The sequence below is a fragment of the Scyliorhinus torazame genome, chromosome 3, assembly GCF_047496885.1.
Source record: "Scyliorhinus torazame isolate Kashiwa2021f chromosome 3, sScyTor2.1, whole genome shotgun sequence".
Classification (NCBI taxonomy): domain Eukaryota; kingdom Metazoa; phylum Chordata; class Chondrichthyes; order Carcharhiniformes; family Scyliorhinidae; genus Scyliorhinus; species Scyliorhinus torazame.
In genome coordinates this window covers 64,897,170-64,923,661 of record NC_092709.1, presented here as the reverse complement: position 1 = coordinate 64,923,661, position 26,492 = coordinate 64,897,170, and the positions used below count along the sequence as shown (strand labels likewise).

The 26,492-nt window shown below is 48.6% G+C and overlaps 2 protein-coding genes across 4 annotated transcripts in view; one reads left to right on the top strand and one right to left on the bottom strand.

The window, feature by feature from the left end:
* idua (alpha-L-iduronidase) overlaps positions 1-26,492 on the top strand; it is a 354,201-nt gene that overhangs the window by 78,945 nt on the left and 248,764 nt on the right. The gene's annotated exons all lie outside the window — the stretch shown is intronic.
* Positions 1-26,492, bottom strand: part of slc26a1 (solute carrier family 26 member 1) — a 77,888-nt gene that overhangs the window by 17,041 nt on the left and 34,355 nt on the right. The window lies entirely within an intron of this gene.

Sequence of the window (26,492 nt, the reverse complement as noted above, 5' to 3'; positions counted from 1 at the left end):
GTTATTGGAAATTTAATATGCTTCTGGAATCGCATGGAGACATTACACACACTGGCTGGGATTTACCGGCTGTTCACGCTGGTGGGAAATTCCAGACCCACACCAGAGTTTCCTGGCAATGAGGGGTGCTGTCAACGGAAAATCTCATTGACAACGGCGGGACTGGTAGATCCTGCTGGTGGACCGCATCCCCTGCCAAAAAACACGTAGCGGGGTGGTCAGTAAATCCCACCCACAGTCAATGCCACAGTATTTAAATCTGTTCAAACCTTGATTTTCTTTCATATATGGGCATTTGTTGCAAATTGTGTACCTTTTCTAAAAGCTTTTAATGAAGCTTTTTATTACAGCAAAGCATTGGCCACAAGAGGGGGCTGAAGTTTAACTGTTTAATTTACTAATTCAACTATGGCAGTAAAAAACAAAAATCACAAGCAGGCAACATAAATCCCACACTGAAGAAAGATGATCAAACCATACCTGGCAAATACTGATCTATTAACCTGACCTGACCTCAATAATTGGAAAATTAGTGAAACCAAAAATCAGAAACACTTAATGAAATCAACCAAAGAAATGAAATCATCATCATTTACAAACTTGACTGATCTCGGGCATCTTTGAAGATGTGATATTCTAAACTGACGATGGATGTAGGAAACCTCTATGGTACAGTGCCTTTAGTGACACACTCGTATCACTTTCTCCAGCCCACTTGTTTCACGAGACCTTGCAGGATGTCAGCACACCAGAGACAAAAGCAGCCTAAGAAGAAGTCTGCACCCGCTTCAACCACCATGCCCTCGAGGGCTTGATCCAAGGAGTTTGGGCGCAGAGACATGTTCTGTACTACAGGGATGGCTCGAGGAAGCACAGCAACCTCACCTCTTCATTGCCCAGGAGATTAGCATGGTTGGCAACTGCACCAGATGCAGCATCCAGTGTAGGAAATGGATGAATGATCTCAACTGCTCTACCAGGGGAAATCCTCTCTCAACTCCCTCCAGTATTTAACTCTCATTATGGTATCATGTACTCAAATGACTACTATTCACGGATATCACGCATCCATTAACGGGGAACATATATCAACTCTTGTTCCGCACAGGCACTTTCACAGCACCACCATCCCACCTGTCATGTTGCTCGCACTCCATCTCTGGGCCCTTCTGGAGATGGCTCACCACACACAGGGAACATGCATTTCATCCAACTTTTGCTCCACTCCTCTGTTCTCATGCCTTTCGTCTTCGTACAGGGAACGTTGACATGCAACAAACATGAGCGATCACAGACCTGGGTGGGACAGCCGACATTGTGTACTCATGGAATTCGAGGAGGCTGCAGCCAACCTTGTTGGGGAGGACAGGGATGGCACCTGCGATGATGCGGGAATTGGTCTCTCCCAACAACCTAGTATTTTATCAAATCCTGACGATCGCAGTGAATCAAATGTACTCTGAAATATTCAACTCATCCACTAAAACTGTAATTTATTTTTGCAAGCACCAGCAGACTGAGGCCATTCACACCCGAGTGCTCACCCGCATCCTCCACCAGCGCAGAGACAAATACCTCGTTGGGGCGTAACTCTAGATTAGACCCGGGATCACTTCCTGTGGGACATCTCAGAGACATGTCACTGCAGCAGTCGGCGGCTGGGGCAGCATAGGTATCTGGCACTTGGAGGGCAGTTGGAGACCAGCCAGCCACCTGCTTTGCCCCAGTCAGATAATGAGCCTCTGGAAGCGGCTGCAAGCTCACTGGTGATGATGACGGCAGGCAGTGAGACATTGCGTAGAGATTCGACAGTCACTCAGCAGGCTAGAGCGAATGATGGAGGAGCCTTTCCATGTTCTGACTGATGTGGCTCCAACATGCGAGCTCCTCGGATCCATCATGGAAATGTTGACAGCACCATGGAGACCTTGATCCAGCAGGTCTGATGGCCCTGCACTCCATGGCCAGTACACCCTGGTAGGTACCGTCAGGGTGTAGGTGGCATGGGAACGAGGCACCTTGACCTTCCTTCAGGTCCTTTATTTCCTACAGCAGTCAGGCCTGGACCCTCTGGCACTCACAGGGAGGATGAGTGTCAGCCTGACACTCCAGGGCCCTCTACTTCGGATACTCCAATGGTTTGCAGCCGCTCAGAGTCCACTCTGCCTGTACCAACCCCCACTCTAGCAGCGCAAGCCACCGAGGAGATTCGGCCCCTGAGCAGGAGATCCTTATGAGGCATGGGGCCTCCAGTACTTGGGCCACCAGAGGATGTCTCGCAGACATCAGGACAAAGCGGGCTCATTCTGTCTCTCACCAATCCCCGGGCTTCCTGCATCTCATTTTCATCTTCTGATGAGCTCTCATTCCCCTGCAGTGCCCCCTTTAATGTCCCTGGTTCGATTCCCGGCTTGGGTCACTGTCTGTGTGGAGTCTACATGTTCTCCCCGTGTCAGCGTGGGATTCCTCCTGGTGCTCCGGTTTCCTCCCACAAGTCCCGAAATATGTGTTGTTAGGTAATTTGGACATTCTGAATTCTCCCTCTGTGTACCCGAACAGGTGCCGGAATGTGAAGACTAAAAACTACCAGTGACCATCACCATTCCGTCTGCAGCCCAGTACAGAGCCCTGCACACCGAGCTGTGCATTTTTCCTGTAGATCACACAGCCCTTGCCCCTTCCTGCAGCTGGGGTACAACATGCTCCCAGGGATTGCTCCTGCTGCATGGCTGCTGCACTTCTGCACTGTCTGCTATCTCTGATTCAGACTGTGAGGCCCATATAGCCCCTGGACTGCCTGTTACCTGTGACCCCTTGTCATAGTTCCCATTTCCAAAGAGGACTATGGACGACAGTGACCTTCACAAACCACTGCAGCCATGACTTCTGTGCAGGCGCAAAGCACCCTTAATGTGCTACTCTAATAACCCCATTCCTATATTTTGGAGTTTCCATGCACCCCTTTCCAGTAAACAATGTTGTATCCATTTGACCCCCTTGTTAGTCTGCCTTTCACACAGCCTTGCTGGGATCCAGCTTCCCAGCCCTCTGTTTTCTCTCTGCCTTCCATTGTTTACATTTCTTATCCACCTGTTGCCCATCCCCACCACTCTCTTACAGCCTTTGTTCCACATTGTCCAATTTATGTTGTCCTCCCCCACCCCCAAACTTGCATAGCCCTCCTTCAACATTGCCTCCCTTATCTTTGTCAGCATCCCTCTCACCTCGCGTCCCATACCCTGTCAAACTTTGGTCTGTTGGAGTGAAGGCTGTATGGGTCCCGCATCACATTGCTGTACATAAAGACCAGCTCGGCATGGAGCTGGAGGTCACAAACCAGTCTGCCTGAGTAGAGAGGCGTTCAGCGAGCTGAAGCGGTGCAGTACTATGGCAGATAACCTATAGGCGCTGGAGCGTGGTGACTTTCTGCGAGCTCTCACACACAGATCCTCTTTTTATATCTCTATACATTGTGTACTTAATGTTTGCCCTATTATGTATTTCTTTTCATGTACGGAATAATCTGGTTGAGCTGCACGCAGAATAATACTTTTCACTGTACCTTGGTGCACGTGACAATAAACCAATTCAATCCATGCGTGTTGCACTCGCATCGAACTCTCAAGCAAACAGTGCAAGTAACTTTTTCAAACAATTTTGAGGCCAACGTAGTTTCCCGCTGGCGTGACGTGCGATTGGAAGGTCAGACGAGATTCTGGCAAGCAGCTGTTTTAATGAGCATTCATGAGATGCAAGAATTTCCACCACCAGACAGCAGGGAAACTGACCCGCCATTGGGAGAATTTGAAACTGTTGTTACGCTGACGGGTTTCTGACTTTTCGCCTCCCACTAAGTTCTCCGTTCCCACCCACTGCGGGCGGGATGGGAGATTTCCACGCCGATGGTTGATGAGTCATCACTTATGGGCCAGAGTGTGTTTCCCAACGCAAAATTTTCTAATCCATTAAAATGAATGATGGGGATTTGGGAAATCACAGGTTGGTGAACACTGAAACAAAAACCCCAATTACCATGTTTACGCAGTTTGAGATGGCAATAAACAAGTACAATCTGGGTTATATTGTCATAACAAGTTGAGTTCAATTGCCAAAGATTGTGCCTTAGTCAAGTTGCACTTGGTGTTTAGAATTATAAAATCTTACAGCACAAAGAGAGGGCATTCAACCCAGCATTTCCTTTGCAATCCTCTTCGCTCTTTTGAACAAACTGTCTAGCCTCTCTCCCCCCCCCCCCCCCCCCCCATGACCTTGCGTATTAGTCGATTCAATTACATGTTCAATTACTTAAAGTTTCTCCTGGAATCTGATTCCACAACCCTTTCAGTGTTCTTGATCTTAAACTTTGGAATGAAAATATTTCTTCTCATTTTCTCAATAGTTATTTTCCAAATATATTAAATCTATGATCTCTCACTACTGATACATTTACCAGAAATTTCTCTCCTTGCTCTGTCAATTTTTCATAATTCCTTGGGGGAAATACCTCTCTTAAATCACTCTCACTACTCTGCTGTAAGGAGAACAATCCCAGCCTCTCCAATGTCTCCACATTACTGAACTTCCATATTCTTGCTTCCACTTTGATAAATCTCCACTGAACCCTCTTCAAGACCTTGACTGCCTTCCTAATGTGTGGTGCCCAGTATTTGTGACAGTCTAACCAATGATTGTAAATATTTAGCATGACTTTCATGTTGTTGCATGCAATGCCGCTATTTATAAAGGCAGATATTCCATATGCTTTCTGAACTGCCTCATCAACTTACCCTGCTACCTTCAAGGATTTATGTATCCCCGGTCTCTGCTCTTGCACCCTATCCCTCAAAATTATTTACAATTTAGATTATACTTCCTCTCCATATTGTTCCTGCAGATTAAATTGTGGGCGGAATTTACCGTTTGTTCACGCCGGCAGAATTTTCCAGTCCCACTGACTGCGCCGGGTTTCCCAGTGTTGAGGGGTGCAGTCAGCGGAATCAGAAATTCCCACTGTTGGGCCATCTCCACCGCTGCAAAACACGCGGTTGGTTGGTCGGTAAATCCCACCCGCACCTCCCATTTGTCAGTCATTTGACCAGCCTAGTTAAGTCTTTCTGTTTATTCACTGCATTGCAATGGTTTGTATCATCCACAAACTTTAAACCTGTACTCCCTGTATCCAAGTTTAAGTCCCTAATCTACAATAAGAAAAGCAATGTCCTAATTCTGACTCCTGTGATATCTGTCATGATATTCAGGTAAACATCATGGTACAAACATACGTACATACTGATGGACCGATCAACACAAACAACACCACAGGCAAGAGCATACACACTACAAAACAGGGAACACGACATTTCCAAAAGACCTCAATAACAACATAATGAGGGAACACTACCCCACACCCAAACGGGAAGAGCTCACGAGCGAAATGGCCCGGGCTAAAATCTTCACAAAACTGGATGTCTCGAAGGGTTTTTGGCAGATCCAACTGGATCAGTCCAGCCGAAAGCTGTGCACCTTCAACACCCGTTTTGGCAGGTTCTGCTATAACAGAATGCCATTTGGCATCATCTCGGCATCGAAGGGGTGCGCGTCTACGTGCACGGCGTCATCATCTGGTACACCACACCACAGGAGCACATCAATCGTCTCCAGCGCGTCTTTGCACGCATACGGGAAAACGGCCTGCGCCTCAACCGAGCCAAGAGTTCTTTCGGCCAAACCGAGATGAAGTTCCTGGGGGACCACATATCCCGGTCAGGGGTCCGTCCGGATGCAGACCAGGTGACCACCATTACAGCCATGCCGCAGCCGGCAGACAAGAAAGCTATGCTTCCTAGGCATGGTCAACTTCCTGGGGAAGTTCATTCCCAACCTTGCCTCGCACACGACGGCTCTGCGCCACCTAGTCAAGAAGTCCACGGAGTTCCAGTGGCTGCACACACACCAGCAGGAATGGGAGGAGCTCAAACTCAAGCTCACCACAGCCCTGGTATTGGCGTTTTTCGACACATCTCATGACACTAAAATTTTGACTGATGTCAGCCAGTCCGGCATTGGGGCGGTGCTCCTACAGCGGGATGACACTGAGTCATGGGCCCCGGTCGCCTATGCCTCGCGGGCCATGACCCCCACAGAATAGCGCTACGCGCAGATCGAAAAGGAGTGCCTGGGTTTGCTGACCGGAATAGACAAGTTCCATGACTACGTGTATGGTCTCCCCCAGTTTACCGTTGAGACTGACCATCGCCCCCTGGTCAGCATCATACATAAGGACCTGAACGAGATGACCCCTCACCTCCAGCGCATCCTTCTTAAACTCAGGAGGTATGATTTCCAACTGGTCTACACTCCGGGAAAGGACCTTATCATTGCGGATGCCCTATCTAGAGCAGTGAGCACACCGCCCGATTTGGAGGGGTTTGTCTGTCAGGTCGAAGCGCAGGTGGCCTTCACATCGGCAAATCTGCCAGCTGACAACTCCAGTCTGGCCCGTATTCGCTGGGAGACTGTGGCTGACCCCCTTCTACAACGGGGAATGCGCCACATGATGAGAGGGTGGCTCAAAGGACAGTGCCCGCAGTTCTACAATGTCCAAGACGACTTGGCCGTCATTGATGGTGTCCTCCTAAAGCTGGACCGGATTGTGATTCCGCACAGCATGCACAAGTTGGTCCTCGACCATCTACACGAAGGCCATCTGGGGGTCGAGAAGTGCAGATGGAGGGGCCGAGAGGCGGTATACTGGCCGGGCATCAGTGATGACATTGCCAATATGGTGCTCAACTGCCCCACCTGCCAAAGGATGCAACCGGCGCAACCTCCTGAGACGCTTCAGCCCCATGAGCTGGTGACACCCCCCCTGGGCGAAGGTGGGTGTGGACCTTTTTCACGCGCTTGGCAGGGACTATGTAATCGTCATTGATTACTTTTCAAACTATCCAGAGGTCATACGCCTCATGTACATGCTGTAGATATTGCACACACACACATCCAACTGCACTCAGTACACATCTCTATTTATAACCACAAAGGCACATGTTCTTGTAAAAAAGGGGGGATGTCATGATATTCAGGTAAACATCATGGTACAAGCATACATACATACTGATGGACAGATCAACGGACCAATCAACACACGCACAACACCACAGCCAATCACAGGCAAGAGCATACACACTACAAAACAGGGAACACAACACTTCCCGGGCATTCCAGCATGAGACAGCTCAGGGCACAGAGCTCACAGCAAGCCACCAGACATCCACCATGTGCTGAGTGCCACTACAAGATAGTGTTAGGAATAGGTCCACAGATTCAAGGGTTATGATCGAACCTCAGTAACCAGCTTACCACTGTAAATATATGTTAGTAATAAAGCTGAGTTGTACCATTCACAACCGTGTTGGTTTGTCTGAGTAGCAGAGTACCCAACACATCAATATCCTGCAGTACGCTTTTGTTAGACAAAAACATCCATTCACCACATTTTCCTGCCATTAATTTTTTAGCTGATTCCATAATTATGTTGCTACCGTCCCTTTTATCCCATCTGCTTCTATCTTCTGAATTAGCCTGTTGTGTGGTATTTTATCAAACACCTTTTGAAAGTCCGTATGTACATCATTTATTACGCTGCCTTCATCAACCCTTTCTGATACTATGTTCAAGAACTCCAGTCTGTTTAAGCAGGCACCTGTTGCCTTTAGCAAATCTGTGTTAGCTGTTCCTCCTTAACCTATGTACCTCCAAGTGAGAATTAATTTTGTCCTTGACCATGTCTCTCGTAGTTTTTCTGCCACTAATGTTAAATTGACTGGCATGTAATAACCAGATTTATCCCCCTCAATCTTTTTGAAAACAGGTGTAACATTTGCAATCCTCAGGTTTCTAGGCACCATTGCTAGATCCAAGAAGGACGTAAAGATTGTGGCCAGAACTTGCACTATCTCCACCCTTCTTTCCCTCAGCAGCCAAGGATGAATTCCATCTGAACTGAGTAACTTGTTAACTTTGAGTGATGCAAACCTATTTAAAACCTCCATTCTATCTATTTTTATCCTGTTGAATATCACTACTCCAGCCCCTTCTACTGCAACATTTAACTTTATACTCTTCTTTTGTGTAGTCAAAGGAAAAATATACATTCAGTACCTCAGTCATGCCTCTGCATCCTAAAGAAGATTTTATTTTATTGTCTCCAATTGGTTCCACCATTCCTTTAACTATTCTTTTACTTTCAATATGTTTATTGAAGATTTTTGAGTTTTATTTTAACTTATCTTTTTTGCCATCATGGGTGTTCTGGCTTCAAATGTCTTATATTGCACTTTATGGCAATTTGCTTGGTTTGTACCCAAATTCTCTCTGACCTGAAAGCCAGTCTTGCTCAACATAAGAACATAAGAACTGGGAGCAGGAGTAGGACACCTGGCCCCTCGAGCCTGCTCCGCCATTCAATTAGATCATTGCTGATCTTTTGTGGACTCAGCTCCACTTTCCGACCCGAACACCATAACCCTTAATCCCTTTATTTTTCAAAAAACGATCTATCTTTATCTTAAAAACATTTAATGAAGGAGCCTCAACTGCTTAAACTGGGCAAGGAATTCCATAGATTCACACCCTTTGGGTGAAGAAGTTCCTCCTAAGCTCAGTCCTGAATCTACTTCCCCTTCTTTTGAGGCTATGCCCCCTAGTTCTGCTTTCACCCGCCAGTGGAAACAACCTCCCCGCATCTATTCTATCTATTCCCTTCATAATTTTATATGTTTCTATAAAATCCCCCCCCCCCCCCCCCCCCCACATCCTTCTAAATTCCAACGAGTACAGTCCAAGTCTACTCAACCTCTCCTCATAATCCAACCCCCTCAACTCCGGGATTAACCTAGTGAATCTCCTCTGCACACCCTCCAGCGCCAGTACGTCCTTTCTCACGTAAGAAGACCAAAACTGAACACAATACTCCAGGTGTGGCCTCACTAACACCTTATACAATTGCAGCATAACCTCCCTAGTCTTAAACTCCATCCCTCTAGCAATGAAGGACAAAACTCCATTTGCCTTCTTAATCCCCTGTTGCACCTGTAAACCAACTTTTTGCGACTCATGCATTAGCACACCCAGGTCTCTCTGCATAGCATCATGTTTTAATATTTTATCATTTAAATAATAATCCCTTTTGCTGTATTCCTCCCAAAATGGATAACCTCACATTTGTCAACATTGTATTCCATCTGCCAGACCCTAGACCATTCACTTAACCTATCCAAATCCCTCTGCAGACTTCCGGTATCCTCTGCACTTTTTGCTTTACCACTCATTTTAGTGTTGTCTGCAAACTTGGATACATTGCCCTTGGTGCCCAACTCCAAATCATCTATGTAAATTGTGAACAATTGTGGGCCCAACACTGATCCCTGAGGGACACTCACTAGCTACTGATTGCCAACCAGAGAAACACCCATTAATCCCCACTCTTTGCTTTCTATTAATTAACCAATCCTCTATCCATGCTACTACTTTACCCTTAATGCCATGCATCTTTATCTGATGCAACAACCTTTTGTGTGGCACCTTGTCAAAAGCTTTGTGGAAATCCAGATATACCACATCTATTGGCACCCCGTTATCTACCAGACTGGTAATGTCCTCAAAAAAATTCCACTAAATTTAGGCACGACCTGCCCTTTATGAACCCATGCTGCGTCTGCCCAATGGGGCAATTCCCATCCAGACGCCTCGCTATTTTTTCCTTGATGATAGATTCCAGCATCTTCCCTCCTGCCAAAGTTAAGTTAACTGGCCTATAATTACCCGCTTTCTGCCTACCTCCTTTTTTAAACAGTGGTGTCACGCTTGCTAATTTCCAATCCGCCGGGACCACCCAGAATCTAGTGAATTTTGGTAAATTATCACTAGTGCATTTACAATTTCCCTAGCCATCTTTTTTAGCACTCTGGGATGCATTCCATCAGGGCCAGGAGACTTGTCTACCTTTAGTCCCATTAGCTTGCCCATCACTACCTCTTTAGTGATAGCAATCATCTCAAGGTCCTCACCTGTCATAGCCTCATTTCCATCAGTCACTGGCATGGTATTTGTGTTTTCCACTGTGAAGAACGACCCAAAAAACCTGTTCAGTTCCTGAGCCATTTCCTCATCTCCCATTATTAAATCTCCGTTCTCATCCTCTAAAGGACCAATATTTACCTTAGCCACTCTTTATTTTTTTTATATATTTGTAGAAACTTTTACTATCTGTTTTTATATTCTGAGCAAGTTTACTCTCATAATCTATCTTACTCATCTTTGCCACTTTGTATGCTTTTTCCTTCAATTTGATACTCTCCCTTATTTCCTTAGATATCCACGGTCGATTTTCTCTTTCTACCGTCCTTCCTTTTTGTTGGTATAAACCTTTGCTGAGCAATGTGAAAAATCGCTTGGAAGGTTCTCCACTGTTCCTCAACTGTTTCACCATAAAGTCTTTGCTCCCAGTCTACCTTAGCTAGCTCTTCTCTCATCTCATTGTAATCTCCTTTGTTTAAGCACAAAACACTAGTGTTTGATTTTACCTTCTCATCTTCCATCTGTATTTTAAATTCCACCATATTGTGATTGCTCCTTCTGAGAGGATCCCTAACTATGAGATCATTAATCAATCCTGTCTCATTACACAGGACCAGATCTAGGACCGCTTGTTCCCTCGTAGGTTCCATTACATACTGTTTTGGGAAATTATCACGGATACATTCTATAAAGTCCTCCTCAAGGCTGCCTTGACCGACTTGGTTAAACCAATCGACATTTTGATTAAAATCCCCCATGATAACTGCTGTACCATTTCTACATGCATCCGTTATTTCTTTGTTTATTGCCTGCCCCACCATAATGTTACTATTTGGTGGCCTATAGACTACTCCTATCAGTGACTTTTTCGCCTTACTATTCCTGATTTCCACCCAAATCGATTCAACCTTATCCTCCATAGCACCGATGTCATCTCTTACTATTGCCCGGATGTCATCCTTAAATAACAGAGCTACACCACCTCCCTTACCATCCACTCTGTCCTTCCGTATAGTTTGATACCTTTGGATATTTAACTCCCAGTCGTGACCATCCTTTAACCATGTTTCAGTAATGGCCATTAAATCATAGTCATTCACGATGATTTGCGCCATCAACTCATTTACTTTATTCCAAATACTACGAGCATTCAGGTAAAGTACACTTTTATGTCGGCTTTTATACTATTGTTTTCTTATCCAGATTCTTTGTTTCCAGTCCACCTGTGCTGGATCCTTTCTCAAATCACGGAAGTTGTCTCTCTTCTAGTTGTAACATTACATTTTTCTTTGTCCCTTTCCATAATGACTGAACCGGAGGAACAAGGAGGGTACATTTAAACCAGTAGCAGAAACCAGGGCTAACATTGAGAGGGAAAGTTTCGATTTAAATGTCACATCAATCAAACAACACCACAGTAGCTGACAGAAGCAGCTGATAACAATGCATTAGCAGACATGAGAAAAAATAAAAAATGTATTTGTGATTGGTGATGATTTTGGTAGGCTTTGTCTTTGTAATATTGACTTCCAGCTTTTAAGAAGGTCATGAATTTTTGAGGGATTAACTTAGATGTGGGTTTTCTTATATGTGAGTAGTAATGCTGGTGAACCACAAAATATTTGTTTCTGGTAACTAAGTGATCGGTAAATATCTACCGTAGCTAAATGCAATCCAGCCTTTTAGAGGTAACAAATTACAATGTGACAAGGATAGAATGTTTCCATTTCGAGGCAATATTGTTTATATAGAACACAATCTTTGTGAAACATTTTTTTCTCATTTTGTTCATAATTTGCTCAATGTTAATCATTTGTTTAAACATTTATGTGTTACTATGGAATTATCCATTATGCTACAATTTACGACAAGCAAACAAAGATCTTAGTGTGACTGCTCATCAAGCATGTACCACGCAATAGCAGATAATTTTTCAGTAAGCGATATTGTCAAATATCTATGGAACCTGTCTATATTGCGCAGTCAAAAGGCCAAGAAGAATTAGACAAAGTCCCCAATTGGATTAAAAAATTATATAGGAGCGATTTAGCTAAATGGGAACCAAGTCCCATAGCAAGCGTGTTCAGCTGTGTGATCCCGGTGCTCGCAGCGCCAAGCAGCACAAGGATATAAAATGCGTTTGATAAGGGGCCTCAATGGGGAACGTGTGGCCGAGGCCGCACATAGCCCTATTTTCTGCACTGAGGAGCTCCGCATTCCGGACCTCTTCAGTGTAGCGAGTGTCCTGCGAGGTTCCCAAAGAGGCCTCAAACCTCCCCCAAGCCCCAATCCCCAACCCGCACAGGGCACCTTGGCCCAATCACATTACGCAAAAGAATGCCAACCTGGCATCTTGGCCATGCCAACCTGGCAGTGCCCCATCCAGCTGCCAGTGCCACCTGGATGCCATGGCAGTGCCAAGGTGGCAGGCTGGCAGTGCCAGGGTGCTATCCTTGCCAAATAGCATTCTCCTGTGTACCTCCGATCCCTTGGGTGACCCCCACAAGTGCCTTTCTGTCTGGTCCCCATTTGTGGAGACCAGTACTGAACAGCGCTCAACCAAAGTCTCTGAGGCAAGGGCAACACATCTCACACCTCGGGTGACTCAGGAATCTGCACATTAAAGTGAGATTAGCTGTCTCTCTTTAATATGCAGATTTGCTAAAAGGTGATACCGCCCACAACCCCGCGTTGGATCTCATGTGGCGTTGTGAACTGGGTAGGTCCTGGGAGCAGGGTCGCCGGCTGTTATCGGCGCAGCTGCGCCGCGGCGAGCTGCCTTTCCTGTGCAGTGTGGCCATTAAATCGTGCCCATAATTGCTCAAATCCTGAGAATAGAAAATGCTCAATGCAAAGCAGATCAATCAAATTCACAGAATCACAAAATTGTTAGAGCACAGAAGGAGCCATTCAGCCCATTGTGTCTGCGATGGCTCTCCATCAATGCAATTTACCCAGTGTCACTTTCCATTTTCTGCACATTCTTCCATTTCAATTAGCAATCAAATTATTATTGTCCATAATTAAAGCGTATGGGATTGGGGAAATGTATTGAGGTGGATAGAAAACTGGTTGGCAGAGAGGAAAGAAAGAGTAGGGATTAAAGGGTCCTTTTCAAATTGGCAGGCAGTAACTAGTGGGGTACCACAGGGATCGGTGCTGGGACCCCAGCTACTCACAATATATATTAATGATTTGGATGAGGGAAGAAAATGTATATATATTAATGATTTGGATGAGGGAAGAAAATGTAACATCTCAAAGTTTGCAAATGATACCAAGTTAGGTGGGAGGGTGAATTGTGACGAGGATGCAGGGATCCTACAGCATGATCTGGACAGGTTGGGCGAGTGGTCAAATCAATGGCAGATGCAGTATAATTTGGATAAATGTGAGGTTATTCACTTTGGAAGCAAAAACAGGAAGGCAAATTACTACCTGAATTGTTGTAAATTGGGAGAGGGGAATTGTTGCCAATTCTCTCCAGAGACGGCAATAATGTTGCTCTTTTTAACTGGATACTGATATGACAATTATTAATGATGATATTGCTTTTCAGAGTCGCCAGGTATCAAATGATACCACCACAAGGTTTTACCGGATATCGATCAAAAACCAAACAACCCGTTAGTTCAAGTTCAACGATAGTTTATTTACACACAAGAATTATTTTGTCATGCAACATAAAACACCACAAGCTAAATTACACCTAACACTACACCAACCTGTACTTAACTTCAGGCACCCGGCTTTATGCCGAGGAACAAGGCCTTTGTTCGGATCTTGCGTAGCTGGGTCTGGAGAAGTGACTTTGTTTCTGCTGGGCTCATCCGTCTGGTAGCGATCGTTAGTCTTGAACTTGTCTTCTGGTTGTGATGCTGCACTTGATTTTAGGCGTAGATCGGGGCCAAGAGAGACCGAGCGCTGGGGCCAAGAGAGACTGAACACATGGCAGTGTCTCTCTTTATCCCTCTGGGGTTTCGCATTCTTTTGAGCGGTCCTTGGCTTTGGACCCAATAATTTGGCAGGCTTTGATTACTGCCTTCAATTTTGGTCAATAAAGGGGCGGGTGCCTTGATGGCGGGGCATGTCCTGAGCGGTCATTGACCTTGGCTTTTTGGGCTCCCTGGGCAAAGATAGTGGTGCCGGTGAGTCTGTTTCTGTGTCTGTTACCTGAGTACAGGTCTTTTGTTCTGGGGAAATGGGCCATTAGAATGCAAAGTAGCTGGGGGTTTCGATAGTGTCTAGTTATCTGAGTTGCCAATATACATAATCTCTGAGCGTCTAAGTCCTGGGTTGACCATATTTCCCATGGTCCTTTGCAGGTGGCCATATTTCCTGGGATCCTTTGTAAGTGGCCATCCCAGATGGTTACAGAATGTGCAGCGGGACCTGGGTGTCGATCCGCGGGCAGGGGGTCTTTGGCGGGGGCTGGGGGCACTGGTGGGGGTAATCCGGGGGGTGGCGAGCCTGGCCAAAGAGGGGCACTATTTGACACTTGCTACTTGGATCGGCTGGATTTGGCAGGCTGGGTCCGCGCTTTGCTGGTGCCATGTTGCAAGGCACGGTCGCTGCAGGCTGGTGGCGTGCGCATGCGCGGCCACGGACGGCAATTTTCCCGCTGTATCTGCAGCTAGAGCCGGGGACATTACGCTGTGTGCCTGCTAGCCCCCCACCAGACGGAGGATTGGTGCAGCCTTTGCACCATTTTTTCAGGTGTAAAACGCCATTGTTTCCACTCTAGCATCGTCTCCCAAACGGAGAATCCAGCTGATTGTATATTCGGCCTCTTTGACAAATTTGTTTTCTCCATGTGAATCAGGCTGTGCTCGTGGTGGCTTGCCTCTGATACGCACGCTCCAAGAAAACATAATATCTGGAATCAGTTGGGCTGTCCTTTTAAATACCACCCCGGCACTTTTTCCAAGTTTAATTGGGGGGATGACTTCCGGAAAGACTATACCACGTTTTAGAGAAGGAACCCTCAGCAAACTTCTCAATGGGGCTTCAAGCAGAGTTGGGGAACCAGCTACCCACGATCAGGCAGAAGTCTATCCAGATTGGTGCCTAACCCTGCCTGGGTGACTGTGACTGTGATTGTCAGTGCCAGCTCACTCCAAAAGACGATGGTATCAATATGTGGGAGATATTAGGGACATGGTCCAGAAATGGGGGTTTAATGTGTAGCAGACAATTTAAAGGTTAAATAGGCGCCGTTCTAACCTGGCTGAGTCACATGGACCCATTCAGACTTAAACCCGTTAGGGACTGCCTAAGGTGATTCACCCGAGATCCATTGTCATTCTTGCATGACCAACCATTATCCTATTCCAGAGTCTGATGACCCATCTGTCTGTTAATGGAAGATTAGTTGCATATGAATGGCATAGCTCTAGTCTTTTGTGTAAACGGGAGTGGGCAATCAAGTAGCCCAATTACAGTTGATAAGTTCCAGTTGGGACATTCCAACAGGCTGGGCGGAGCTGAGAGCAGAAGCAATTTGGAACAAACAAGAAAGAAAGATGGAAGTAAGCAGTCATCGAAGAGGTCATGAAAAAAGCCACAGAGAGAAGGATTTGGAGAAGGGTTCTGAGCAAACGTCCCTAACAGAAGAAAGATTGCTTCCTAAATGCAAGTGTTGCCTTTGCCTGTATGTGTAATTGGAATGAGAGCCGTATTTGCATGCAAAATATTGTTAAGGTTAAGAAACCGTATTGTTGCTTCACATCGGCAGGGTCTCAGGTCCGATTCCCGGCTTGGGACACTGTCTGTGCGGAGTCTGCACGTTCTCCTTGTGTCTGTGTGGGTTTCCTCCAGGTGCTCCGGTTTCCTCCTGAAAGTCCTGAAAGATGTGCTGTTAGATAATTTGGACATTCTGAATTCACCTTCCGTGTACCCGACCAGGTGCAGGAATGTGGTGACTAGGGGCTTTCACAGTAACTTCATTGCAGTGTTAATGTAGATCTACTTATGACAATAAAGATTATTTTTAAAAATCTTGTGTCCTGCACTAATGCCATCTCCTATTGCAGGTCAATCAGCAGACTTACCCGTACCATCCTCGTGGCCTCTGGACACAATGGAACCCAAGCAGCTCGGATGCAGACATCTTTCAGACCGCACCTGACACCCGAACCCTCCACCAGTGCACCTTGGTGAATTAAGTAGCAGACAGACTTCTGGGTCACTCACTGATGAGTACCTCACACCTGGTGATCTACAGCAGGCGGGGGCAGGCATGTCGCAGGCATCCAGTATTCGGACGCGATGCCAGAGCCTGGAATTCTGCTGTGTCCAAGGCCAATGATGTTCCCCTGGGTACTGTCGCCCCAGAGCTGCTGGAGCTGCAAAGGAAGTCCAGTCGCCTGCCCAAGCAGCATACCCGTTGATGCATGAGATTTGTAGCAAGTTTCAACAGTTGTTTATCAGCCACCTCCCGAGTGGGTGCCCTTTGTCCCTCAGGAGCCATCCCTCCAGTTACTACTTTCCCTCAGAAATGGCTGGGATGAACGAGGCGCCACAAAATGTAACTATCATGGATGCTCCCCGGGAAACGGGGACAAACCTGCATCTTGCGCATTGCATGGTCACAGACGAGCTGGACATTGAGGGAGTGGTATCCCTTGCAGTTCAAAAATGGTGCTCATGCTGCCATGGGGAACGCAGAGACATGTGGGTGCAATCGATGACATCCTGCACTTGAGGCATTCCAACGCTGTGGCGAAATCCATGGCCCTGGCTCGCCTTGTCCCCATCCAAGTTGATGTTCATATGGGCACTCGCAAATAGTGCCCACGTGAACTCCCTTATGCATTTGTGTGCTGCTGACTGGAAACAGGTCGTCCATGCAACCCTGAAACCAGCCGCTAGCATAGACACTCAGAGCGACGGTAACGTTCAGGGCCACAGTCAATGGGTTGCCTCCCATGTGGTGCCAACTCTTGCATCACTTAGCCCAGGTGGTCAACCATCCCCTGGGACAGACACAGTCTTCTCCGGCACTACACCTCTGACATCGGGAGGTAAGAAATCCTACATCGGAACACCAGTGGTGGTAGTGTCTCCTCCCCAAGGCTCCACCATGTGTGGCCCTGCTCCTGGAAAATCAATGGGCCCTGCCTCCTCAACCTCTGCAAGGCGCTACTCCTGATCATGTGCAGAGGTAGGTCGATGTCGCTGCTGGTCGATCGCAATCAAAAGAATTGCCAGCTCGACCTGTTCCACGATTCTCTAGAATCAAAAATTGAAAGGAAGGGAGCATCAAAGTGAGTAATGAGGAGTCCTGACAATGCCCTGATCTTCAGACTCTCCGGCATCCGTCCTCTAAACCAAAATGTGATCAAAGCAGTTAATAAGGCACCCCAGCCCCTGCAGTGCCCAACAGGCATGGAAGGTCTCGAGAGTGCCAGTGGACACCCACTAAAGGGTTAAAAATTGGGCCCCAATCAGAGGCACAGGCACTTAGCTTCCTCTTAATGTGTGTGAAGACTGAAATTAGCATGTCAACTTCATCTTTCGAGGGCACCCTCATTCCCCAGCTCTCATGGGCTGCAGATTAAACAATACTTTCTGAAAGCCGATTGGTGAGAAACACCAGGAGAAAGTGGACCTTTGTGTTTGTGACTTTAATAGGTGGAATCCTGTGGTTGAGGAACAAACATTTCAACATTTGTTGCTGAATTGTGACAACGTGATGGAGCAATATACAAACTATTCAAGGGATGACTTCAGGGAAATGGGAAGATAGGAAATGTCCCCATTAGAACAAAGAGAGTTCCTGATTTCAATGTCTCTGTCTGTGTGCAGTTTGCACTTTCTCCCCGTGTCTGCATGGGTTCCCTCCGGGTGCTCCGGTTTCCTCCCACAGTCCAAAGATGTGCAGCTTAGGTGGATTGTTCATGCTAAATTTCCCTTTAGTGTCCAAAAATTTAGGTGGGGTTACTGGGTTATGAGGATAGGGTGAAGGCGTGGGTTTTAAATAGAGTGCTCTTTCTAAGGACTGGTGCAGACTCGATGGGCCAATTGGCCTCCTTCTGCACTGTGTGGGTTCTATGCTTCTAAGCCTTCCAACTGCTCAAGTTGTGGTTATGGTGCCTGGACCAGTTGGGGGTAGCTCTCCAATACAGTCCTTGGGTGATGTGTCACAGCATACTGGTCAGCTGCGCTCTATGCAACTTGGCACAGCAGTGTTTGAGGAGGATTTTGAGGGCAGCAATGGGCAACCCACGGAGGAGAAAGGACCTTGGATGATGGCAGGGCTCGCATGGGACGCCCTCATTGACTCTCAGTTTGGTGATGACCAGGACTAGGATGTGAAGACTTCTCCCAACATGGGGACTCACATCTTCTGACTACTACAGTCAGGAGCATCAGGAAGGGATTACAGCATCCCTCCTCGGACTGCAAGGTCAACTGGAGGAGTACCATAGACTTCTGTCCGAGAAGATGGTGCCATCTGTCTGATGCAATGATGCGAACACTGTGAGAGTGACATTTCCAGCAGAGAAATTGGTGTAGGACGATGTCCTCTCCATTTTTCATCTCATGACCACCATGGCTGAGGGCACAGAGTCCCACAGTGCAAGCCTTCAACTGCATGGTTCAGGCACTAGTGGGAGGCCTGCGGGATATCATCTACATGGTCATTCTATTCATGGGCTAAAGTCACTGACAGGACTGTGAGGACAGAGCGATGCTCATCTTAACCTCCATGAAATATCTGACTCCTGCCTGACAGAGAGCAGATGCCACCTGCCACTGAACGGGGAGTGTTCCAGAAGCCCATCGAGGCAGAATAACGCATCTCAGCTGCAGATGTCCTCTCCGGTGTCAGGGGACCCGGTGTGTTTCACCACCTCTTTATGACGTGGACAGAATCTCATGCATTTTCAGCCGATGGCATCTTCATAACTAGAGAATGCTGGCACATATGAGAGGCCTGAGAATTGATATGGGTGTGGTTGGGGACCTTCCAATGGTTGGAAGATTGAAGGGATGGTATTGGGGGTCTTGCGCCAGGAGCAACGTGGCTTTTCTGCATTGTCAGTATGGGAGGTGGGAGAGACATTGTGCTGCCATTCTCGCACTGCACAGAGAGGAAATGGCAAGTTTGTATGGGGTTTGTGGAGCATGGCACCATGATATGACTGTCTTAATGGATTATCAAAGTGATTTTTAATGCTAGCTAGTATTATGATAGTGTCTTTTCTCTACTAGTGCCTAGCTTCACCCGTGCCCACTAGGCACCTGTCGTTTCTTAGTCTTCCTCACCCTCCTCGTCTAGGTGTATCCCCAGGATTCGTAGCTGAGTTGTGGCAGCCTTCTGACTTCCACACCATATTGCCTGAGATGGCCTTGGGGGAATGGAACCTTGATGGTCCTGGCCTGCTTTTAGGTAGCTTTGGTGTTGCTGTGTTGGCTTCCTCGATTTGCGGGGCTGAAGGTGTGTCACTCATGATGGCACAATGGTTAGCACTGCAGCCTCACAGCGCCGGGAACCCGGGTTCGATTCTGGCCTTGGGTGATTGTGTGGAGATTGTACGTTATCCCCATGTCTGTTTGGGTGTCCTTCGGTGCTCCAGTTTCCTCCCACAGTCCAAAGATGTGCAGGTTAATGGATTGGACATGATCAATTGCCTCTTAGTAGCCAAAGATATGAAGGTTAGGTGGGGTTACGGGGATAGGGTGGGGGAGTGGGCCTTGGTTGAGTTTTTTCAGAGGGTCAGTGCAGACACGATGGGCTGAATGGCTTTCTTTTGCACTGTAGCAATTCTATGGTTCTAAGGGGGGGGGGGGGTCAAATGGCTGGTCATTCCAAGGGTCTCCGAGATGGAAGGCCCCAGGCTGCATTCTTGCCGATTCTCTTCTCTTCGGGTGCCTGGCCGCCCCTGGGCTGCTACATGGGATAGAGGGGCAGCTGGACTGAGATCCAGTCCTGCCTTCCAACTTGAACAGCCAGCAGCCCATACACTAATCACTGACAGCCTGACCTCTATAACCAGCTGCCTTGAACTTCCATCCATATCATGCCCTCTGGTGTCACAGTGCTATCTGAGTGTGGGAGTTCATTCTCACGACAGTCATCCTCCCCCATGTGAGGGTCTTCAGACCTCACGAGGTTGGAAACGCCCCTTGATAACAAAGACGCCTATGTCAGACTCCTATTTATTTTTATAAATATATATATTTTATTCAAATTTTTTTTGGTCAAACAAGAACAATACAGGATTTTCCCCTTTTTACAACTTTAAAGCAATATAAATAACAATGACCATTTTTTAAAACAAATAAATAATATATTAACTAAACGGCAACTGCCAACAGCAAAATAATAACGCTCCAATACAATAAAGTCCCACACGCCAGTATAAATAACTAATATATGAACAACTATATGAAACCCCTGAGGGCCCGCGAGGGCCCCCCCCCCCCCCCCCCCCCCCCCCCCCCCCCCGGTTGCTGCTGCTACCGTCTCCATTTCCCTTATCGTTCTGCGAGGTAGTCAAGGAACGGTTGCCACCTCCTGGTGAACCCTTGAGCCGAACCTCTTAGTGCGTACTTTATCCGCTCCAATTTTATAAACCCTGCCATGTCGTTTATCCAGGCCTCCACGCCCGGGGGTTTAGCTTCTTTCCACATAAGTAGAATCCTTCGCCGGGCTACTAGGGATGCAAAGGCCAAAACATCGGCCTTTCTCGCCTCCTGCACTCCCGGCTCATCTGCAACCCCAAATATAGCCAACCCCCAGCCTGGTTCGACCCGGACCCCCACCACCTTTGAAATCACTTTTGCCACACCCATCCAGAACCCATGCAATACCGGACATGACCAAAACATGTGGGTGTGGTTAGGCTTCCTGCGCATCTCCCGCACCTATCCTCCACTCCAAAAAATCTACTCCGCCTTGCTCCCGTCATATGCGCCCTGTGTAGAACCTTGAATTGTATCAGGCTGAGCCTGGCACACGAGGACGAAGAGTTTACCCTACGTAGGGCATCTGCCCACAGCCCCTCCTCTATTTATTTATCCTCCCCTCAGACTCCTATTTATTGACTACAGCTCAGCCTGCAACACCATTATTCCGACAAAACTCATCTCCAAACTCCGTGGCCTGGGCCTGGGCTCCTCCCTCTGTGACTGGATCCTGAACTTCCGAACCCACAGGCCACAATCAGTAAGGATAGGCATCAACACTTCCTCCACGATCATCCTCAACACCGGTGCCCCACGAGGCTGTGTCCTCAGCCCCCTACTCTCCTCCTCATACACCTTTGACTGTGCAGCCAAATTCCCCTCCAACTCGATTTTCAAATTTGCTGATGACACCACCGTAGTGGGTCGGATCTCAAACAATGATGAGACAGAGTACAGGAATGAGATAGAGAATCTGGTGAACTGGTGCAAAGACAATAATCTTTCCCTCAATGTCAACAAAACGAAGAAGATTGTCATCGACTTCAGGAAGCGTAGTGGAGAACATGCCCCTGTCTACATCAATTGGAATGAAGTAGAAAGGGTAGAGAGCATCAAGTTTTTAGATTTCCAGATCACCAACAACCTGTCCTGGTCCCTCCATGCTGACACTATAGTTACGAAAACCCACCAACAAGACTACTTTCTGAGAAGACTAAGGAAATTTGGCATGTCATCTACGACTCTCACCAACTTTTACAGATGCACCATAGAAAGCATTCTTTCTGGTTGTATCACAGCTTGGTATGGATCCTGCTCTGCCCAAGACCGCAGGAAACTACAAAAGGTCGTGAATGTAGCCCAGTCCACCACGTAAACCAGCCTCCCATCCATTGATTCTATCTATAATTCCTGCTGCCTTAGAGAGGCAGCCAGCATAATTAAGGACTCCACGCATATTCTCTTCCACCTTCTTGCCTTCTTCCGGCAGGAAAAAGATACACATGTTTGAGGTCACGTACCAACCGACGCAAGAACAGCGGGTGAGATTCTCCCAGCCCCGCGCCTGGCCGGAGAGTCCCCGCGAACGGACCACGCCGCCCCGACGCCGGCACGCGATTCTCTGCAGTGCAGAGAATCGGCGGCATTGGCGCCGGCATGGTTGGCGCAGCCCGCCGATTCTCTGACCCAGATGGGCCGAGCGGCCATAGGAAAAGAGCCGAGTCCCGCCGGCGCCGTTCTAGCCTGCTCTGAGCCGGCTGGATCTCGGCGTGTAAGGGTCAGGTGGCGGCCTGTGGGGGAGGGGAGGGGGGTACGACCCTGGGGGGCCTCCGATGTGGCCTGGCCCGCGATTGGGACCCACCGATCGGCGTGCCGGCCTCTGTGGCTGAGGGCCTCCTTTCCTACGTGCCGGCCCCTGTAGCCCTGCGCCATGTTGCGTCGGGACCGGCGTGTTGAAGGAGGCCACTGCCACAGAGGCCGGCACGCCGATCGGTGGGTCCCGATCGTGGGCCAGGCCACATCGGAGGCCCCCCAGGGTCGTACCCCCCCCCCAGGCCGCATGTCCGCGTTGGTGCCGGCGCAAAAGCTGGAGCGGTGCGAACCGCTCCAGCACCGTGCTGGCCCCCTGTAGGGGCCAGAATTAGACGTGGGAGCAGCCCGTTCACGCCGTGGTATAACGCAATGCTGTTTACGACGGTGTGGACACTCTGCCGCGGGATTGGAGAATTCCACCCAGCTGCTTCTCTGCTGCTATCAGACTTTTGAATGGACCTACCTTGTATTAAGTTGATCTTCTCTCTACACCCTAGCTATGACTGTAACATTACATTCTGCAGTCTCTCCTTCCTTCCCTATGGACGGTATGCATTGTCTGTGTAGTATACAGGAAACAATGCTTTTCACTGTCTACATGTGACAATAATAAATCAAATCAAAAAACCTTGTCAGACTCCCCCACTCTGCCCATGCAGCCTGGTCTTTCATGGGACCCCACCCAAGAACCTCAAAGTCACCCCCAGTGATGACTTTATGGATTCACCTGCTCCCACCCACTTCCAGCTTCCACTCTGGAAGACAATCCCTCAGCAGTGATATCACCACAAGCCCAGCAAGGAGGATGCGGGAAGCGCTGTCTGCTTACCAGACGCCAGAACCCTTGAAACCTAAAAGCCTCCAGCCATGAAGGGCCGCGAAGGCCTGCGTGCGACCCCACCCCCGACATGCTGAGTCCGAACCCCCTCTCCCTGACCCCTTGTTGAACCTATATGGGTCCCCCGCGTCCTCTTCGCTGCCCTCTCTGTAACTGGCACCCTGGAGGATAAAGGCGACCTGAGCACTCTCCCCGATATCCCCTTCGGAGGTGAGGTCTTCAGGTTCTCATTTTATGCAGTTGTTGCACGCTGGCAACTGATGAATATTCGGCCATCATATTCATAGGCGGGATGGGATGTTCCAGCAGGAGGGCTCAGTAATGATATTCTTTTTTAAAAAAATGTTTTATTCTCCTTTTTCACATTTTCTCCCACATTTGCACCCACCAACAATAAGCAGTAATGAATATAATGTCTCCCCCCCCCCCCCCCCCCCCCAACTTTCCCAACCCCCCCCCCTCACACTAATGTTCGATGTTATCCAGTTCTTGAAAGGGCACAATGAATAACGCCCATGAATTGTAGAACCCCTCCATCCGTCCCCTCAGTTCAAACTTAACCTTCTCAAGAGACAAGAATTCCAACAGGTTCCCCGCCAAACCAGGGCACAGGGTGGAGAGGTTGCTCTCCATCTCACGCCTTCGGGCGATCAACGAGGCGAAGGCTACAACATCTGCCTCCGCACCCGTTTCCAACCCCGGCTGGTCCGACACCCCGAATATGCCTCCCGAGGGCCCGGGTCCAGTTTGACGTGCACCACTTTAGAGATTACCCTAAAAACCTCCTTTCAGTAATCCTGCAGCTTTGGACAAGACCAAAACATATGAACGTGGTTTGCGGGCACTCCACTGTAACGTTCACACACATCTTCTATCCCCTCAAAGAGCCAGCTCGTCCTCGCCCTTGTGAGGTGTGCTCTATATACCACCTTCAGCTGTATCAGCCCCAACCTCGCGCATGAAGTGGAGGCGTTCACTCCGGAACATGTCTCACCAGGACCCCTCCTCCATACCCTCTCCCAACTCTTCCTCCCACTTTGCTTTTATCCCTTCCAGTGGTGCCTTCTCCTCTTCCAAAATAGCCCTGTAAACCGCTGACACTACCCCCTTCTCCAGTCCCCCTGTGTCAGCACCTCCTCCACCAATGTGGAGGCCGGCTCCACCGGGAAGCTCTGTATCTCCTTCCTGGCAAAATCTCGAACCTGCATGTATCTAAACATTTCCCCCTGCTCCAGCCCATACTTCGCTCCCAGTTCCTTCAATCCTGCATACCGACCCCCCAAAAACAAACCTTTTCGTGCCTTAATCCCCTTCTCCTCCCATTTCCCAAAATTTCCGTCCCACTTCCCTGGCTCAAATCTGTGGTTTCCCCGAATTGGCATTTCTGTAATGATATTCTAATGTATTTAAATAATCCTTCCATGGCAGGATTCCCGTTACGCCATCGCCGAGGGCCTGGAAAATTGGAAAATACGGTGAGAGCTGTATCTTCTGCCTGCGTTGCTGTTCTCGCTGACGGCCAACGTAGGCTCAATATTCCACCCATAGATTGGTGAAATAGTTACACGATGCAGTGAAACATTTTAGTCGGAAGACTGAGGAGACAACATGAAGTAAACAGTACAATTTGAAAAGTTGAGAAGGAATAGAAAAACCTGGGGAAGCAGTGCATGTGTCACCCGTATCTTTATTAATAAAGAAATAGAATGCAAGGAAAATTTGCAGATGACATTAAGAAAGGACAGGGACAAGTGTGATCTTGTAAAGAGCTATCAATCACAAACCACTATTCTAAAGCCATGAATGCATTGCAGACAGTGTATCTGTGGGAACAGGCACAGCTTTCTCCTTTGAGGAATGGACACAGGAGCTGCAAGGTAAGTATTACAGATATAGGGCGTGTTTCTCCGATAATGGGGCTAAGTGTTGATGCCGTCGTAAACGCCGGAACGGCGATCCTGCGCCGCACAGGGGGCCAGCACGGCGCTGGAGTGTATCACTCAGCTCCAGCTGCTGATACGGGCGCCAGCACGGGTGGCGCGGGTCCGCGCATGCGCGTGGGTTGCCTTCTCCGTGCCGGCCCTCGGGCAACATGGCGGAGCCCTACAGGGGGCCGGCGCAGAGGAACATAGGCTCCCCCGGGATTAGCCCACCTGCCGATCAGTTGGCCCTGTTCGCGGGTCTGGCCACTGTGGAGGACCCCCCCTGGAGTCGGATTCCCCCTCCCCCACACCAGGTCGGCCCCTGCAGCCAGAACGGCGAGGTCCCGCCGGGTAGCACCACACGCGAACGACGCCGGCGGGACTCGGCCAAACTTGGCAGGCATTCGGCCCGTCGAGCGTGGAGAATCGCCGGGGGCGCCTCGTTGAGCGGCCCCCTACCGGCGCTGCAGCGACCGCGCTGGCGCCATTGCCACCGATTCTCTGGTCGCCGGAGAATCGGCGGCCCAGCGTCGGAGTGGCGTCGCGGAATTCGCGCCCCGCGCGCCCCCCCCCCCCCCCCCCCCCCCCCCGGTGATTTTCTGACCAGGTGCGGGGTCAGAGAATCCCGCCCATGATGCGTTCCACAGCCCCTGCCTGGACTGCTCTCTAGCTTCCAGACAGGTGTCCCTTTTCTAAGGGTGTCTGTTGGTGGGTGGGGGAGGGGGGGGGGGGTTTGTGTAGGGGGTTCCTCTAGGCAGGGTGTCCCAGTTTGGGGTCCCCCTATTACACGGGTTCATGTGGGGATCCTCCTATTAAAGGGGTCCTTGTGGGCGGTTCCCCCTATTTTGTTTTATTCGGGGGCAGATCACCCCTGTACTTGGGGGTGGGCGCTCAGGCAATCCGGAGGTAGCGTGCTGCCATGCAGTGGGTGGGGTGGTGTGGGCGGGTCAGGGCTGACTTGCAGTGCAAGGGGGCCGCGGCCGGGGGACTCCGCAATTGGGCCACCTGTTCAAGGTGACAGCCCGATATCGGGATTCCCTTGGGAACCCATCATAGTCCATGCCGTACATAAATTTGCATGGCATGGAACATTGAATTGCATTGACCTCGGATGGGAATTTCCGGTGGCCAGGTAGGTGCGGCCAGAGAATCCCGCCCATAGTCTCCGAAATGGATTTTTAACTCAAAATGAGACATTCTGGGGTTTAAGGGTGGAGTGGGGAGTAAACCAAATCTATACCTCTCCCTAATTTGATAAATTATAAAATATGGCATGCTTATTAAACATACAAAAGCTAAGTTACATTATGTTTATCCATATTGAAATTCACCTTCGAGAAAGCCAACTTATAGTTATTTAGACTTGATTATGCATCTTAGAAGAGGAGAATTTATGACTTAGCTTAATTTCTAAACAATGATAATGTAGG